The sequence below is a fragment of the Gorilla gorilla genome, chromosome 19 (genome assembly GCF_029281585.2).
Source record: "Gorilla gorilla gorilla isolate KB3781 chromosome 19, NHGRI_mGorGor1-v2.1_pri, whole genome shotgun sequence".
NCBI lineage: Eukaryota > Metazoa > Chordata > Mammalia > Primates > Hominidae > Gorilla > Gorilla gorilla.
The window spans coordinates 99,866,601-99,879,230 of NC_073243.2; the positions used below are offsets into that span (position 1 = coordinate 99,866,601).

At 35.0% G+C, this 12,630-nt stretch overlaps 1 long non-coding RNA gene across 1 annotated transcript in view; it reads right to left on the minus strand.

Annotated features, from left to right (window-relative positions):
- LOC129528131 (uncharacterized) overlaps positions 1-12,630 on the minus strand; it is a 135,507-nt gene that overhangs the window by 79,031 nt on the left and 43,846 nt on the right. The gene's annotated exons all lie outside the window — the stretch shown is intronic.

Consider the following 12,630-nt stretch of genomic DNA (forward strand, 5'->3'; position numbering starts at 1 on the left):
GCTTCAAATGTTTTCTCCAGGTAACAGCAACAAAAAGTTCACAAATTTATCTTACTTCTTTAAATAAACTGTTAGGGAGGACACAATTCTAATTATCTATTGAGTTATGTATGTCTTCGATTTATTTCCTTTTATCATCTACTATCAACAGTAGGAAAGTAGAGTTTTATTTTCATCATTTTACTAAAAATGGAAAACAAGCTCTGGAGAGTTAAGTGAATTTTCCAATGTTATAGACATTCAACTCTGACAGTAATTACTTAGCTATATAAATATATTTCTTTATTTTAGAGGTATTAACCTAATTGCTAATTACACACACACACACACACACACACACACACATATAACAAGAGAAAAAAATTATATCCACATGAGTAACAAATAGTCTCTTAATTTCTAGTTCTCTATCATAATAATTAAAACATTGGTATTTATCATTTTTCTTTATTACATTTTTGCAGAATTTAACTTTTCTTCCTTTGTATTATGTTGAACCATTTGAAATGACCATTTGTGATCATCTGTGACCTACAAAACAGCAATTTATTATGACTCAAACTAATACATAATATCAAGATTATGCAGAATTCCTCAAAATAAGACATCATAGTATGAAAAATTTCACCTACATTAGACTTCCCAGGGGGAAAGGATAAACAGAAATGTAATTTATCTTCATCTTTTCTCCCTCTTCCCTACCGACCTCAACACTGTATACGATGTGTAGATCAATTTTAAAGTTTGGGGATAAAATAAAAGGCATCCATCAGCATATATTAAAGGGCAAAATACACTGTATTACAAAATATTCACCAAACAGCAATAATGAAGCCCAATATATGAAAAATATTTTTGGCTTAAGAAATTCTCTGAAACATAATTTCTGGATTGATCTGTCAATTTCCTCAATCAACAAGAATCACCCACTAAAAATGCAAATGCTTTCTAATGTATAGAGTTTTGTGTAGAGTTCAGCAAGTGAAGACTTCTTGTACGACTTAAGTTCAAGCTAAAAACGTGGTGGGGTCACATGATGACCACACTGCCCTGCACACAGATAAGCAAAAGGAAAAACCTTTCTTGGAGAATTGTTACCAGCTATTCAGACCACATGGGAAGTGCAAATTCTGTAATTCAACATGAGGAGAAAAATCATGAGATCTGTTGTAAAAGAGTAGAGAAATTAGCAACACTGAACTCAAAATGCCTCTGAAAAATATAAGCCTCCAAATGTGAAATTTTACCCCTTGCAGTTATAAATACTACAGAAAACAACTGACATATAGTTGAAGAAGTCAGAGAGAGAAGGTTGCCATAGTAGCCAAAAGAATCACACAAAAAAATGGGCAGGTGAATTGAGAAAAGTAGCAAATTGGAATGATTGTCACTAGGTTTTCCATTTGCCCGAATTTCTCACTCCATAAATGCTGTTTGCAGACAGTCCTCAACTTGCTAAATGACCTTTATCTAGAAAATAGATATATTTTCTCATTCCCAGATGGAGAGCTCACATTTCTTTGCTAAGACACCAGCCCAAATTGAACCTGGAGGAAGGAAGATGGGGAAATATACAAGGCACTGAAAAGCATAAATAACTTGAAAGAGTAGATGGCAATATGATAATTCACCTAATATAACATGTCATACATTTTACAAGGTCACATTCTTTGATGTAGCATTAAGAAGAAAAAAATAACAAACTATGACATGCTGTTTTCATATGATTGAGTTTTCAATGGAATACTTAGTAGCCATTGAAATTATAAGGTAGAAATATTTGTGTTGGCACTTAAAATTGCCCCTTATTTAAAGAAAAATGTAAAACACTAAAGAATATTTAGCATGGTCTTGTGTATGTTGCACACATAATTGCCAAAGTCTGAGCATTGTAAATAATAAAATAACACTTGTTATTTCTAGAGGATAAACAACAGAATACATTTTAGGGCATTTAAAATTTTTACAGTAAGCAAGAATTGTATATACTCAGCAAAAGCACAGATTATAATTATGTTTTCAAAGCAGAAAGAGCATGAATTAAAACTTTAAAAAACCACATTCTGGTCAAATCATAAAAAGCACATGTTGTCGATTCCCCTGACTTAACAATGAAAAGACTTTGCTGTGCCATTTAACCAATTTTCTCATGTAAGGATCTAATTTAACTATAAAACAGTGGAACAATATATAAAATATCTTTGCAAAAAATGTATTAATTTTATGAACAATCACACAGTTTAGATATCTGTGTTTCTCAAATAATTCTATATCCAATTAATAGCCACAGGCACAGATCAATGAAGATAAAAAGTGATTTTCAAGTAAAATTGGCCATATTGAGAAACTAATAGCTCTATAATAGATGTGTCCATTTTCTCCTCTTGAGTATATATTCCAAATTACCACGTAAATCACTTACTTAAGAATTATGTATTCTCTTTTCAGACATCCATCTAGAGTACTCACTGTGTCCCCAAATATTCAGTCTGTATTTATCTGTTTATATTGTAGTGCTGTATATTTGATTAAAACAAGTGACTTTCTGCTTGAAATTAAATAAGGGACTTTATTTATATTTGTTTAATGTTGGAAAAGAAATCACCTGCAAGCTGAAGAGAAAAAGAGGCTTTACCTGAAATTATCAACCGCTCATTTTTTTTTAAGCACCTCTGAGACCCTAATTGCTAGAGTTAGCCATTCAGATGCATCTATCACAGGCTTGGACATCAAGACAATGCAAGCTTGAAGAAAGCCAAGCAATTATCACTTGGAGCAAAACGTCCTCTAATGTGAAGAGCAAAGTACAGTGAAACCCTTGGGAAAATTTCCCAGAAATGGCTAGGGTTGGATGGATGAAAGTCAGAGAGATAATTTTCTAAGGGCATTCAAACTGCTTAAAATATACTCTCATTCATAATCATAGCCATCCAAACAAAAATGAGATATTTCTCTTTTATATAAAAAGTATTTAATAAAGAATAAAATTGCCTCAAATGAATGTTATTGCCTATTCATACAGAGTGGGTTGACAGTCTTCAGAGTAAAAACTATTCTAGAACTACATATTTTCGTTTGACCATCACAAAGGGGAAAAGGAGATTAAGAGGGAACTTGGAATGATTGAATGCAAAGTAGACACAAGAAGCAATATAGAAACAAACCTATAGCAATTTCATTAATCTATATCCAGACACAATGAATTGATCTTAGGTCCCTGTTCTCTTTGTTTTTGTTGTATTTTGAGAGGGAGTCAGGGTCATCAAGCCCATTGACACAGGTTCTACAGCATTTGAGGCTGCCTCAGGAACTAAGATTGTTTTAAGCATGTTGCCACATAGGAGGGGGTAGATATCAGTCCTATCAGCATTAAGGAGCCAGGGAAAGCAATTGAGACTAACAGCAGTCGAATAAATATAAATTAAATACCTATTCTATATTTCTATCCTTTATGTTTTTTAAATGGAAATATTTGTATGTATATGAAAAAGAGGCACTGAAGAAGACACGAAAGAAAGTCTTCAATTTCCAACCCCACCGGTTCCCTGGGAGTAGCTGTGTGGCATGCAGAGAGAATCTGTATGCTTGAGGGAGGGAGAGCACAGTGATTGTGAGACTTTGCATTGGTACTTAGTGCTGCCTGTCACAGTGGAAAACGACACCAGGAAGAACTCAGCTGGAGCCCCTTGGAAGGAGCATTTAGAGCTCCATGATGTCTGTAGCCAGAGGGGGCTCATTCATCCATGGTAAGAACCTGATTTCTGGCAAGCCTTGCCACTGAGAACCAAAGTGTTCTGGAGTCCCAGATAATCTTGAGAGGCAGTCTAGAGAGCAAGAACTTTGATGCCTTGGCAAGTCCTAGTGCTGTATCAGAATGAGAGCCAGTCAACCTAGGGGGCACACAAACTAGTGATACAATAGCCGGGGAAGCCAAGGGAGTGCTTGCACCACCACTCCTACAACCCAAGGCAGCACAGTTCGCCGCTCCAGGATAGACCCCTTTCCTCTGCTTAAGGAGAGGAGATGTAAGAGTAAAGAGGACTTGGTCTTGCAACTTAGATAGCCCTTCAGCCACAGTAGGATAGGGCAACAGGCTGAGTTCTGGGGACTCCATTCCAGGCCATAGCTTGTGGATGATATTTCTAGACACACCCTGGGCCAAAATGTGATCTGTTGCCTTGGAGGGAAGAGCCTAGTCCTTGCAGGATTTATTACCTGCTGACTAAGGAGCAATTGGGCCATGAATAAGAAGCAGCAGTAGCCAGATGGTACTAATAAGGGCTTTGTGTGGGACTCAGATATGTGTTAGCTTTGGGTTGACCCAACACATTCCCAGCTATAGTAACTATGGGGAAAAACTCCTTCTGCTTGAGAAATGGAGAGGAAAGAGTAAAGAGAACTTGGTTTTGCAGTATAGGTACCAGCTTGGCCACAGTAGGATGGAGCGCCAAACAGGCAATTGGAATCCCTGATTCCAGGTCTTGCCTCCTGGATAGTATTTCTGAACCTACCCTGGGCCAGAGGGGAGCCCACTTCCCTGAAGGGAGAGTCCTAGGTTTGGCGGCATTCGCCACAAGATGACCGAAGAGCCCTTGGGCCACGGGTGAACATCGGTCATCTCCAGGCAGTATTTGCCACAGGCCTGGGATGGTGGTGGACTCTTCTTCTGGAAAGGATATAGAAAACTGGGAAGGAGCTCCTTCTGTGGTTTCGTTGCCACATCAGCCACAATAGAATAGAACATCAGGTAGACTCCAAAGGTTTCCAACTCCAGGCCCTGATCCTGCACAGCATATCTGGATCTACCCAGGACCAGGGGGAGTTTACCACCCTGAAGAGGAGGACCCAAGCCTGGCTAGCTTCATTCACCATAGGCTGACTGTAGAGCCCTAGGTTCTAGAACAAACATAGGTGGTAGACAGCAGTGGTTAATGCAGGCATTGGTGAGAACCAGTGCTGTGCTGGCTTCAGGCCTAACTCAACATAGTCCCAGTGGCGGTGGCCACTGCAGTGTTTGTGTCATCCCTCCCCCAGCTCCAGGCAGCCCACTGCAGAGAGAAACTCCATTTGTTTGGGAGAAAGTAAGAGAAGAGAACAAGAGTCTCTGCCTGGTAATCCAGATAATTCTTCCATATCTTATCCAAGACCACCAAGGTGGTATCCCTATGAGTATGAAAGAGCCATAGCATTACTGGTCTTGGGGTTCCCCCTAATGTAGATATGGCTGTAATTACCAAAAACTTATATCACAACTCCCAAATCCCTTCAAGCAGTTAAAAGCCTTCTCAAGAAGAACAAGTATAAAAAGCCCAGACATGAAGACTATGATAAATACCCAACTCTTCAATGCTCAGACATCAGTGAACATCCACAAGCACCAAAAACATCCAGGAAAACATGACCTCACCAAACAGGCCAAATAAGACACCAGGGACCAATCTGGAGAAACAAAGATATGTAACCTTTCAGAGAATTCAAAATAACTGTTTTGACGAAACTCAATAAAATTCAAGATAGCACAGAGAAGAAATTTAGAATTCTATAGGATAAATTTAACAAAGAGATTAAAATAACTAAAAAGAATCAAGTATAAATTCTAGAGATGACAAATGCAAATAACATTCTAAAGAATGCATCAGAATTATTTTAATGGCAGAATTGACAAAGGAAATAAATATTAGTAAATTTGAAGATAGGCTAATTGAAAATACACAGTCAGAGGAGAAAAAAGAAAAAAATGTAAAATAATGAAACATATCTACAAAATCTAGAAAATAGCCCCAAAAGAGCAAATCTAAAAGTTATTGGCCTTAAAGAGTAGGTAGAGAAAGAGATATTGGTAAAAAGTGCATTCAAAGGAATAATAACAGAGAAGTTCTCAAACCTAAAGAAAGAGATCAATATTTAGGCACAAGAAGGTTATAGAACACCAAGAAAAGTTAACTCAGATAAGACTATCTCAAGACATTTAATAAGTAAATTCCCAAAAGTCAAGAAAAAAGAAAGGATTCTAAAAGCAGCAAGAGAAAAGAAACAAATAACATACAATAGAGCTCTAGTATGTCCAGCAGCAGACTTCTCAGTGGAAACCTTAGAGTCCAGGAAAGAGGGGTACGGCATATTTAAAGTGATGAAGGAAACAGAAAGCCTTTCATCCTAGAATAATATATCCAGTGAAAATATCCTTGAAACATGAAAGAGAAATAAAGACTTCCCAGAGAAACAGAAGCTGAGGGATTTCATCAACACCAAATTTTTCTTACAAGAAATGCTATAAGGAGTTCTTCAATCTCAAGGAAAAGAATGTTAATGAGCAAAAAAATCATCTAAAGTTATAAAACTCACTGGTAGCAGTAAGTACATGAAAAACACAGAATATTATTATACTGTAATTGTTATATATAAACTATTCATATCTTGAGTAGAAAGACTAAAAGATGAACATATCAAAAAATTACAACAACTTTTCAAGACATAGGCAATGTAATAAGATATAAATAAAAACCACAAAAAGTTAAAAAGCCAGGGATAAAGTGAGAGTTTTATTAGTTTTTTCTTTGTTTGTGTGGTAATTTGTTTGCTTATGCAATAAGTGTTAAAATAAGTTTAAAATAATGGGTTATAAAATATTATTTGCAAAAAAAATTATTTGCAAGATTCATGGTAATATCAAATAAAAAACATACAGCAAATACATAAAAAATAAAAAGCAAGAAATTAAAACATACTACTAGAGAAAATGACCTTCACTACACAGAACAGAGGAAGGAAGGAATGAAGACAGACAATAAAATAACCAGTAAACAAATAGCAAACTGGTGTGAATAACTCATTACTTATTAATTATAACATTGAGAGTAAGTGAATTAAACTCCCGAATCAAAAGATAGGTGGCTAAATGAATAAAAAACAAGACTCAACAATCTGTTGCATGCAAGAAACACACTTCAGCTATAAAGATACACATAGACTAAAAACAAAGGGATGGAAAAAGATAATCCATGTCAACAGAAACCAGAAAAAAGCAGGAGTAGTATGCTTGTATCAGACAAAATAGATTTCAAGACAAAACATAAAAAGAGACAAAAAGGTCATTATATTATAATAAAGGGTTCAATTCAACAAGAGGATAAAACAACCAGGTATATCACACAAATATTATTTGAGCTAAGGAGATAGACTCCAATCCAATAATGGCTAGAGACTTCAACATCCCATTTTCAGCATGAGACAGATGACCCAGAAAATCAACCAAGAAACATTGGACTTAATCTGCACTACAGATCAAATGGAACTGATAGATATTTATAAAACATTTCATCCAATGGCTACAGAATACACATTGTTCTCCTCAGCACATGGGTCATTCTCAAGGATAAACTATACATTAAGCCACATAAAAATCTTTACAAATTCAAAAGAAATTAAAATTATATCAAGTATCTTCTCTGACCACAAAGGAATACAACTAGAAATCAATAACAAGAGGAATTTTGGAAACTGTGCAAACACATGGGAATTAAACAATATGCCCCTGAATGACTACTGAGTCAATGAAGAAATTAAGCAGAAATTTAAAAAATATTTTGAACCAAGTGATAATGGAAACCTATGGGATACAGCAAAAGCAGTACGAAGTGGGAAGTTTATAGCTATACGTGCATATACCGAAAAAGTAGAAAAACTTCAACTAAACCACCTAATGATGCATCTTAAAGAATCAGGAAAGCAAGAGCAAACCAAAACCTAAACTGGTAGAAGAAAATAAATAATAAAAATCAGAGCAGAAATAAATGAAACTGAAATGAAGAAAGCAATACAGAAGATCAAGGAACAGATAAGTTGCTTTTTTGAAAAGATAAACAAACTTGACAAACCTGTAGCCAGGCTATTAGGCCGGTGCAAAAGTAATTGTGGTTTTTGTCATTAAATAATAAAAAAAAATAGAGAAGACCCAAGTAAATAAGATCAGAGATGAAAAATGAAATATTACAACCATTCAGAGGATCATTAGTGGCTACTATGAGCAACTATGTACCAATAAATTAGAAATCCTGGAAGAAATTGATAATTTCCTGGACACATAAAACTAATCAAGATTGAAGCATGAAAAAAATCAATAATCCAAACAGACCAATAACAAATAATGAGATTGAAAGTGTGATAAAAAGTCTCCCAGCAAAGAAAAGCCCAGGACCCAATGGTTTCACTGTTAAATTCTGCCAAACATTTAGAGAAGGACTAATACCAACCTTATGCAAACTATTCTGAAAAATAGAGGAGGAAATACTTCCAAACTCAGTCTATGAGGCCAGTATTACCTGATAACAAAACCAAAGACATATCCAAAAAAGAAAACTATATACCAATATCCCTGATGAAGATTGATGCAAATATTCTCATGCTAGCAAACTAAATTCCACAAAACAATTAAAAACACATCTTGACCAAATGGGATTTATCCCAGGGATGCAGATGATCCAACATACACAAATAAATCAATGTGATACACCATATCAACAGAATGAAGGACAAAAATCATACAATCATTTCAACTGAAGGCTGAGAAACCATTTGATAAAATTTAACATCCCTTCATGATAATAACCCACAAAAACCTGGTTATAGAAGGAATATACCTGAACACAGTAAAAGCCATATATGACAGAACCACAGCTAGTATCATGCTGAATGAGGAAAAACTAAAAGCCTTTTTTCTAAGATCTGGAGCACAACAAGGATGCCCACTTTCACCACTGTTATGCAACATAGACTGAATGCCTTTGCTACAGTAATCAGACAAGAGAAAGAAATAAAAGGCATCCAAATTGGAAGACAATAAGTCATATTATCTTTGTTTACAGATGATAAGATCTTATATTTGAAAAAACCTAAAGACCCTACCAAAAAACTATTAGAACAAATGTAGTAAAGTTGCAGGATACAAAATCAACATACAAAAATTAGTAGCATTTCTATATGCTAACAGTGAACAATCTGAAGAAGAAATCAAGAAACTAATCACATTTAAATAGCTGTAAATAAAGTTAAATATCTAAGAGTTAACTGACAAAATAAAAGGCATCTATAATGAAAACTGTAAAACATTGATGAAAGAAATTGAAGAGGACACACAACATGGAAAGATATTCCATATTTATGGATCAGAAGAATCAACATTGTTAAAATTTTCATACTACACAAAGCAATCTACAGTTTGAATGCAATCCATATTAAAATACCAATGACATTCTTCACAAAAATAGGAAAACTAATCCTAAAATTTATACAAAACCACAAAAGACCCAGAATAGTCAAAGCTATTGTGAGCAAAAAGAACAAAACTGGATGAATCACATACCTGACCTCAAATTATACTACAGAACTATAGTAAACAAACTAGCATGGTACTGGTACAAAAACAGAGACATAGACCGATGGAACAGAATAGAGAACCCAGAAACAAATCCACAGATCTACAGTGAGACCATTTTTAACAAAGTTGCCAAGAATATACATTGGGAAAAGGACAGTCTCTTCAATAAATCATACTGGGAAAACTGGATATCCATATGCAAAAGACTGAAACTAAACCCTTATCTCTTGTCATATAGAAACATGAAATCAAAATGGGTTAAAGAATAAGTCTAACACCTCAAACTCTGAAACTAGTAAAAGAGACCATTGGGGAAACTCTCCAAGACGTCAGACTGGACAAAGATTTCTTGAGTAATGTTTCACAAGCACACAGAACCAAAGCAAAAATGAACAAATGAAATAACATCATTTGAAAGCTTCTGCACAGCAAAGGAAACAGTGAACAAAGTGAAGAGACAATTAACAGAATCGGAGAAAATATTTGCAAACAATCTATCTGACAAGGGATTAATAACCTTGTATTAATATATACAAGGATATATATATTAATATATACAAGGATATATATATTAATATATACAAGGATATATATATATACACACATATAGCTCTCAAACAACTCTATAGAAAAAAATCTAATAATCCAATTAAAACATAGGCAAAATACCTAAATAGATATTACTCCAAAGAGGATATATAAATGGCAAACAGGTATGTGAAAATGTGCTCAATGTCACTGGTTATTAGAGAAATGCAAATTGAAACTATAATGAAATATCATCTCACCCCAGTTAACATGGCTTTTATCCAAAAGACAGGCAATAACAAATGCTGGCGAGGATATAGAGGAAAGGGAACCTGCCTACACTGTTGGTGAATGTGTAAATTAGTACAACCACTTTGCAGAACAGTTTGAAGGTTCCTCAAACTCTAAAAATAGAACTACCATATGATTCAGCAATCCCACTCATATACCCCCAAAAGTCTGCATTCCCATTTTATTGTGGCACTATTCACAATAGCCACCATTTAGAAGCAACCCTAAGTGTCCATGAACAGAGGAATGGATAAAGAAAATGTGGTAACATACACAATGGAGTACTATTCAGCCATAACAAAGAATGTGATTTGCAACAACATGGATGGAACTGGAGATCATTATGTTAAATAAAATAAGCCAGGCACAGAAAGAGAAACATCACATGGTCTCACTTATCTGTGAGAGCTAAACACTAAAATGATAGAACACATGGTGATAGGAAGGCTGTTTATCAGAGGCAGGGAAGGGTAATGGTGGGGGGAAGTGGAGATGGTTAATGGGTGCAAAAATATAGTTAGACAAAAATATAGTTAGAACGAATGAATAAGACCTAGTATTTGATAGCATAACAGAGTGACTACAGTTAACAATAATTTATTGTATATTTTAAATAACTCTAAGAGAACAATTGTATTGTTTGTAACACAAAGAAAGAATAAATGCTAGAGGTAATGAATTCCCCGTTTATCCTGATGTGATTATTATGCATTGTATTTCTGTATCAAAATATCTAACATACCCCATAAATATATACACTTAGTATGTACCCACAAAAATTAAAAATTAAAAATATTTTTTAAAAGGAAGGTAAAGGAGCATGAGAGTTGTTTTAGATTTAGAAAAACTAGACGATGAAAGAATAATGGAATTTACTTACCAGAGGAACTAAGAAATAATATTCCTAGCATGAAAAACCTATGACTGTAAAGAAATTACTTCACTACCCTCTATTTGTCTCCTCAGTAAAATAAATATAGTTTTCTTTCCTCAAAAAAGATAATGTAGCATGATGAGCCTAAGGAAGATTTTTTTACTAAAAATGAGGAAGGAGGCTGAAGCCAAAAGACATAATGAAAATAATACAAAACTAGAGGATAGGCAGACACCCGTGAATGTTGATCTCAGGAAGTTTGTCAGATTTTAATAGATTCACGAAAACAGAATTTAGAAGATTATTTACAAAGGTGCCTTATATCCTACTGTTTGGGTGTAAAACATAATTCAATAGAAATAAAATATAATTTGTGTTGAATAAGCCAAGATTGAATCAGTCTGTCTGTAGAGATTTCTAGGATACCTTATTGACAGAGAAATCTGAAAGCATATCAAATTACAGAAATTCAACACATGATTTGAAGTTTCACAAACTAACAAAATAACTTTTATATTTGTATTTTATGGTTTGAAACAGCAGTTCTTACAGGGTATCTCAATCAAAGCACAGTGGGATGCTGAGTTAAATATAGCAATCGTCAAACATCAAAAAGTTGTGTTGAATAAATTTAACTTCTCAATATCCCAAGATATATACCATTTGTCTCATCTCATCTTCAGTCTGTAAACTACAGACCTTTTTACTCAAGTACATCCACTCTCTAAATTCACTGGACTCCTTTAAACATTCTCTCATTTGGGAAGTTAAAAGATTCATCCAATTTTCTAATTTGTACCTAAAATTGAGCAGTAGTAACAGTGGCTAGAAACCATCTTTCTAATATAACATCTAAATTCCTGCTGAGTAATGAAGGTATGATAATGAAAACTCATTTGTGAATAATCAGTGCAATGAAAAAATTATTTTGAAATAATTAAACTTTTTTTATTTTGTTTGTTTGTTTGTTTGTTGTTTGTTGTTTGAGATTGAGTTTTGCTCTTGTTGCCCAGGCTGGAGTGAAATGGCACGATCTCGGCTCACTGCAAACTCCACCTCCTGGGTTCAAGTGATTTTCCTGCCTCAGCCTCCTGAGTAGCTAGGATTACAAGCGCCCACCCCCATGTCCAGCTAATTTTCGTATTTTTAGTAGAGACGGGGTTTCACCACATTGGCCAGGCTGTTCTTGAACTCCTGACCTCAGGTGATCCACCTGCTTCGGATTCCCAAAGTGCTGGGATTACAGGTGGTAACCACCGCGCCCAGCCTAAACTGTATTTTTAGAGATGTGTATTTTCATTCTCCCAGTAATTCATTTCTCCTAAAGATATTTCAGCATTCAGTAACCCAGAGAGAAGGGATGAGGGTTATGAGCTTTGAAGAAAAGAACATAAGGTACAGTGAAGTCCCAGGCATTAAGGAATGAGAAACAAATTCTCTCTGATTCCAGAGTAAAGAGGAAGGGAAGTCAGGCAGTTCACTATGTGTTCTGACTTCCCCCTTCAGAGTGAAAATAGGTTGAGCGCACAGCTGACAACAAATGGTCTCATTCCCTGGCTCT